This window comes from Macaca fascicularis, chromosome 5 (genome assembly GCF_037993035.2).
Source record: "Macaca fascicularis isolate 582-1 chromosome 5, T2T-MFA8v1.1".
NCBI lineage: Eukaryota > Metazoa > Chordata > Mammalia > Primates > Cercopithecidae > Macaca > Macaca fascicularis.
In genome coordinates, this window is record NC_088379.1 from 188,865,759 (window position 1) to 188,873,495 (window position 7,737).

A 7,737-nucleotide genomic window follows, 5' to 3' on the forward strand; every position below is an offset into this window, starting at 1 on the left:
AGTAGTGTGTACAGAGCTACCTCAGAGAAGGATTCCTTTAAACAGTATTTGAATTGCTGTGTTTTGTTTGGCTGCTTGATGATCCTTTTTCAAAACATATACTTTAATGCATGTATTTTATATGTGTGTTTTCATAATATAATTTCCTTCTCTGTCTTTTTGGTTTAAAGTTCTTCTTTTTCACTTACAGGTTTATTTTGATCATAAGTTCATTATAGAAATTTGTAAAATACAAAACGTATAAAGGTGAAAATTAAAATTACCTGCACTCTTACCATCCCCAGAGATAACCACTACTATTTTGGTGTGTTTTATAGTTTTTTCCTTGCTTTTTTTTTTTTTTTTTTTTTTCTGAGACGGAGTCTCACTCTGTCGCCCAGGCTGGAGTGCAGTGGCGCGATCTCGGCTCACTGCAAGCTCCGCCTCCCGGGTTCACGCCATTCTCCTGCCTCAGCCTCCCGAGTAGCTGGGACTACAGGCGCCCACAACCGCGCCCGGCTAATTTTTTGTATTTTTAGTAGAGACGGAGTTTCACCGTGGTCTCGATCTCCTGACCTTGTGATCCGCCCACCTCGGCCTCCCAAAGTGCTGGGATTACAGGCGTGAGCCACTGCGCCCGGCCTTCCTTGCTTTTTAAAAAAACATATTTGACATGACCAATATGACTAAAAACCAGCTTTTTCTTCTAGAAGCCTTGGTTCATTTCTTGGACAGTGATGTTTATTCTCAGAACTGGGTCTGAGAATGTCAATGGATGTGTAATTGTTTCTAGGTCTTTTTGGTGAAGACAGCTAGAAAATATATATTTAAATATAAAATCTCCATGAGTTTTTACTGGTATTCTTTTACTTTTTTACTTAACCTCTTCTATTTTATAACTGCATGTCCTTTCTTTCACACTGAGAAGCCTGGTTCTCAATGACATAGGAATGATACATGTATTAGTCCATTTCTCACGCTGCTGATAAAGACATACCCAAGACTGGGTAATTTATAAAGCAGAAGAAGTGTAATGGACTCGCAGTTCCATGTGGCTGGGGAGGCCTCACAATCGTGGTGGAAGGCAAAAGTCACGTCCTACATGGTGGCAAACAAGAAAGAATTGAGACCCAAGCGAAAGGAGTTTCCCCTTATAAAACCATCAGATCTCACAAACATGAGAACAGTATGGGGAAAACTGCCCCCATGATTCAATTATCTCCCACTGGATCCCTCCCACAACACATGGAATTATGGGAGCTACAATTCAAGATGAAATGGGGGAGGACACAGCCAAACCATATTACTATAATTAGAATATTCTATATTAATTCATATGCTTTACTCTATATTACTTACACAATCATCTCAGAATAACAGTACAAATACTCCCACCACCAATGTGATTACTGAAAACAGTGTTTTTACTGCATATTTTTTCCCTATTTATCCTCCCCCCATTTTAAAACAGTTGTACTATGTCTATACTATCAAGACATAACCACTGCATGATGTATGCTCACCTCTCTTCTGTATTGACTGTACATTTACTGTTCATTTCTAGAACTTATATCAATGTTTCTCTGGTCATTTTTATTGTCTGAATCTTGTTCTCTAGTAGATTCTTCAGAAAGAATCCATCAGGACAATATTTTCTAAATTCTTTGATGTTGATAACAGTTTGTACCTTTCGTTCTTGAGAAAATCCATTTTGCTGGACATAAGATTCTTGGCTCACATTTTCTTTCCATTAGTATCTCAAACATGTTAGTCCATTTTCTTCTGCCATGAAGCATGTGTTTGAAAGACTTTTCATTGTAAATTGCTTCCTGTTTTTGCTTAGATGCCCAAAAAGATTTTTCCTTGTCTTAAATTCCAGTCTAGTTTGGTTTTGGTATTTGTGGTTCTGGTTGATATTCACAGGTCTGTGGCGTGTTCTTCCAGTGTGTAGTCTCAGGTTTTTTCTTTTTAATTCCAGGAAAGTTTTCTTGCTTTGTTGGGTTCCTAGCTCATTTTCTTGCACTAACAATATTTGAGGATTATCTCGATAGATGGAGAAAATAAAGCAGCCTGTGGTGCCAGTAAATTCACTGGATTGGAGCTGTCCACTCTAGTTAACAACCTTCATGATGCCCAAGACTGTATTGTCTTTCATGAACTTGTAAAAATTGACGTGAAGCCATCAGATAAAGATGTGCGTGAAGAAGACACAGAGAATAGAGAATTTGAATGCCCACACCTTCCAGCACCACAGATTAATGATTGCTCTCCCAAATACACCTGTTCCTGTTCCAGTGAGTACAATCTAAAGGAAAATGGCAGAGAGTGTCAAAGGATCACTGTGACCACTCTGGTATCAAAAGTCAGTGTTCCTTCAGAAGGGACTTCTCCGGTCTGGGTCATCCTTCCCCTTTTGCTGTAAGCAATGGCAGCAGTAGGTGGATACTTGAGTGGCAGAATTGGCAACACAAGAACATGAAAGGCATGATCTTTGACAATCCTGTGTACTTGAAGACCACAGAAGAGGACCTCTCAGTGGACATGGGTAGACATGGTGCTTCTAGTGGATGCACATGCCCAGCATTATTGGTCATAAGCACAGATGATGACTCAGCTTGACTTCTAAGACCAGTCTCAACTTTTGAGTTCCACATCAATAATTCCCTACTTTGGAAGGGTAACGAAGCCAGAAGATGAGGCCATTTCTTCCTCCAGCTTGGAGGAATCTCAAGATAGCTCTGTTGTGTATAAAGCTTGTATATTTGAGCTTTGCTGTGGTTTGAGTTTGTTCCCATCAAAACTCATGTTAAAATTTGGTCCCAGTGTAGCGGTGTTGGGAGGTGGGGCCTAGTGGGAGGTGTTTGGGTCATGGAGGTGCAATCCTCATGAGTGCTTTCAACTCCTTCCTTCCTCACAGACACTGACATGATGCAGACCTTATAGCTATTGGTAACTTGACCCCATCTACTTGTGTCTTGGGGTTTTTGGGGATACTTTGTCACTCAGTTTTGTTATAAATGTCTGTCTTGTTGATTTTGTTGTTTGATATTTTTAATGTGGGGATTCAGAGAGATAAAAAAAAAAAACAGTCTCTGCTGCCATTATTACCCTCCCAGAGTCTCTTTCAACTTTATTTATTTATTTTTATTAAAAATGAGCATAATGAGCCTGGGGTTCCCTCTCCACCAGGCACATCCCCAGCCTTGCACAGCTCTCGGTTTATAGCAGGTTGCTCTTCCTCTGGTGCTCAGAGCTCTGTTTCCACAGATACTATCTCCGTGCCCACCCATAAGCCACCATTTCTTCTCCATATCCTTAAAGCAGATCCCAGCCATACTGAGCTACCCACGCACATTCTCCAGGGGATCTCCAAAGGTGCCAATTGTTATTTTTGTCAATGCTTTGATTATAAAATTGCACAGGTTTTGAGACACCTATTTTAACCTCATTTTTTTCCATAAACCCCATGATATTTAGTACACAGCTTTAGAGAAGGCGAAGTTTTTCAGTAAACGTGTCTCATGTTATTACAGAAACAGCTGCATGTATTCATGTATGACACATGTGAAAGAGCACTTGAAATCATTGAAGACAAATGTATAGAAAACTACATAAGTGAATAAGACAGGACAGTTGCTAACCCAGGAAAAAAACACATGGTACTGAGGAAAGAAATAATCATAGCAAAGTGAACAATGTTGACATAATCATAATATTTGAAACACTGATTATCACTCTAAGTACAACTTGTGAAATAATCACAGTGAGAGGAAAAGATGAGTGCAGTGGGCACTAGGAGTCAGTAGATGCTGTCTAAAAATGTAAGAAATAAATGTCATGAACATACTGATTGTGGACGAAACATGGAGATATATGCCAAAGGAAAACCAAAAACTGCTAAAAGATCAAACCCTGAGGACTTAAAGGAATGGAACATGGAGTTACTGTGTTGTTTTGTTTTGTTTTGAGACGAGATCTTGCTCTGTCACCCAGGCTGGAGTGCAATGGTGAGATCTTGGCTCAGTGCAACTTCTGCCTCTCGGGTTCAGATGATTCTCTTGCCTCAGCCTCCCGAGTAGCTGAGGTTACAGGTGGGCACCACCATGCCCAGCTAGGTTTTTTGTGTGTATTTTTAGTAGAGACAGAGTTTCATCCTGTTCATCAGACTGGTCTCAAACTCCTGACCTCATATGATCAATGTGCCTCAGCCTTCCAAAGTGCTGGGATTACAGGCATGAGCCACTGCACCTGGCCTGATTTCTAAAATATGTACATGCACTATTTCCTTGTTAATAATTTGGGAAAAAAACATTTGAAAAGCCATGCTGAATACAAGGTTATGTACTTTTCAAGGTTCTTATATTAAGTGCCAAATTGTTCTCAGAAAGGATACATTAATTTAACATTGTTTGAGGTCATGTATCCCCTCTGATGTGTCATTCCATGTGGATGGAATTCCATCAGGGCAACACTCCTGACAGCTCCCTGCTACAATTTGAGAAGAACCTTTGCCAATTTCATAGACAAAATTAGCATCTTACTTATTTACAATTTTGATTACACTTGAAGTTATATGATTTTAAAAATGCGTGTAAACTGTATATAGTAATCTGTGTCCTTTACTCATTTATTTACTGAGGTATTAATGATTTTCTTTTTGATTCATACGAGTTTTTTTAAATATTAAGGAGGTTGAGCATGGTGACTCACGCTTATAGTCTCAGCACTTTGGGAGGTTGAGGCGGGCAAATTGCTCAAGCCCAGGAGCTGGAGACCAGTCTGGGCAGTGCGGAGAAACCCTGTCTCTACAAAAAATACGAAAATTAGCTGGGTGTGGTAGCGTGAGTCTGTAGTCCCAGCTACCCAAGAGGTTGAAGCTCTGATGACCTGTGATTGCACCACTGCACTGCAGCCCGAATGACAGGGCAAGACCCTGTCTCAAAAAAAAAAAAAAAAAAAAAAAAAAAAAAAAGATTAAGGAAATTGACCATTTATTATATTCACTATAATTTTTTCTACTTTGTTCTTTTCTTGTTTAAGAATCAATTCAACTTAAATTTGCTTAATTTTTGACACACAAAAGTTCAGAACTTTTATACTTCTTTTTGTGGTTGCTGTCATTGTTTCTCAAGTTTTAAAAGTTCATCTTCCTCTCCCAGCACCCATACCGGCATCCAAAGGTTTGATGAATAACACTTTATTACCACACTTGACTTGGATAGCTGCCTTTTGCTGGGATAAGGACATTCAGTATCTGCAGGGGAGAAAACAGACAATACTTCCATCCACCATCGGGGACATGCTATGCGAATGAGCTCCAGAACCTCTAGAAGTGATTCAGAGAAGAGTGTCATTAACCCTGGCACCGGCTGTCCTGTGGCGCTGCTGGCCCTTCCCAGTCTTTGAGAATCCCAGCAGTGGCAGCTCTGTTATGTGTTATTGGTGCTGAGCCAACCCTGAGAGCTGCTTTCAGCGTGGCCTTTCCCTACAAAGTAAGGGGTCTCACCCTGCATGACATAAAAGCCCTTCATTAAGTATTTGCTGAGTACATTTTATTGACTCTAATAGCTCTCTCAACATTAAGTTGTCTGGTCCGTGCTGGACTTACTATGATCAGTGTTAATTTGATTGCTAGATTGAATTTTCTTAGGTCAAGTGGATGAATAAAATAGGTGAGACAGATTTCCCTAAAGACAAATAAAATCTCATCAGCCACAAAATTTTGTATCTTGTGGCTCAGAAGAAGGCCTGCTGCCTCTCTAACTACACTCTCCCAAGTATTTTGTTCTGGCTACAGCCATGCGCTGTTTCTTGTTTTGTAGATACTTCTGAGCAGGACTAGTTGCAAACGGTCCGCAGGACGGCTCCAAGTGAGTTGTGATTCACTCCAAAGAGCGTTTTCCTCTTCAGTGTGGTTTGTTTCAAAGCAGAAGCCATTTTCTCGCCCTCTTGTTGTTACATTGGTATTAAAAGTACTAAAGCACTTGTAGCATACTGTATTCGATGTGTTTATGCAACACAGCAGAGCACAATTAATTTCCTAATCTGCGCAAATTCTAGTACTAAAATTATGTAAGCATAAATGCTCCCTTTGTATTCTTAAAAGGGCCTAATACCTACTAATATTTTTCTACTTTTATTAAATTTTTTCCTGTTTTTCATTCCTGGTTGAACATTATAATCACCTGGGAATTTCTTTTTAAATATCAGCTCTTGGCCCCCTCTAAGGCCTTTTGAATCAGAATCTGCAGGGTGGGGCCTGGACATCAGTACTTGTAGATAATGTTCTCCAGTAATTTTGGACAGTCAGTTCAAAAATTTTAATTCATTATGGCCATCATACAATACCCATAGAGAGACAGCAGTCCTCCTTATGAGTGTATAGAGGCTATCTGATGGGAGCTTTGGGGTCATCTGAAAATAGCATGGGGGACCACCGGGGGACAGCTTGGTGGGGGACATGCTGAGGGTATGTCAGAAGCTGTTCGCAAAGCAAGCCTCCTGTTTCGACTTATTTGTCTCAGTTCATTTGTGCTGCTATGACAAAATTCCTTAGACTAGGTAATTGATAAATAAGAGAAATGTATTGCTCACAATTCCAGAGGCTGGGAAGTCCAAGATGGAGGCATCAGCAGAGTTAGTGTCTGCGGAGAGCCTGTTCCTCATAGATGGCGCCTTCTTTGTGTCCTCACATGACAGAAGAGGGCAAGGGCACTTGCTCGAGGCTCTCTTACGATGCAGGTGGTGCCCTACATCACCCTCATGGTGCGGGGGGCCACCTCGTCATCATAAGGAGGAGGCCTCCTCGTCTCCTTCTCTCTGGACCTATGCCCCTGTCCTGTCTGCCACTTTTCCACCTCTGTGGGAGCGCAGGAGGTGCTCAGAGCACCCCCTCCTTCAAAGACAGGTGGAGGCTCAGGTCCCTGTGCGTCTGCTGACATCACCCTGGGGCCAGACGTTCTAACCAGCAGAATGTCAGGGGAGAGAGGAGAGGTGGAAACAAGGCTATTTCCACTTTCCGATGCTGCTGACAGGTAATGAAAGGCAAATCCAACTCTGAAGGTGTAGGAAGGAAGGAGATGCTGAGTGGGATTCTTCCTCCTCCATAGGCTAAGTCTTGCGTGTTCAGGACTCAGCAACTTTCTGTTGTAAGGTATAGGAAAAATGACAGTACAAGAGCGTACCAGAGTTTTGTTGAAAAGTTGAATTAAGTGTGGTAAAGACAGAGCTCATTTGTCTTTTCTTCTTTCCCCATGGCTCCGCTCCCTTTAGTATATGCCTGAAGAAGGAGGCTGCTGAAACATCAGAAAGAAACCCCTGCCCTCTGGATTTCATGTCACGCAGCCTGTCACTTCTCCAATCCTGCTACTCTCTGCAAAACATTTTCTGCATCCAGCTTCTCCAACCCATTCCTACTCTGAGGAGCGCTGTCCAAATTTAGGTGATCTTCTGACCAGAGCTTCCTAACCTTTTTTGCTTTATTTACTTATTCAACCATTCATTCATTTATTCAACAGACAATTATTAACTATTTTGTGGCAGACTTTGTTGGGTGTTGAAGGAGACCCCTCCCTCCAAATGAAAAGATACTATCCCACCTTTGGTTTTGTTTACAGACTAGAGAAAACTTGAAGACAAATGGTTACAATATAGTGTGAGTTGTTTTGCAATAAGCAAGACAATGACAAGAACCGGAAAGCACACCAGCATTACAGAGCATCTAAGATCCGAAGGATAAATGATTGCTAGACAGAGTGG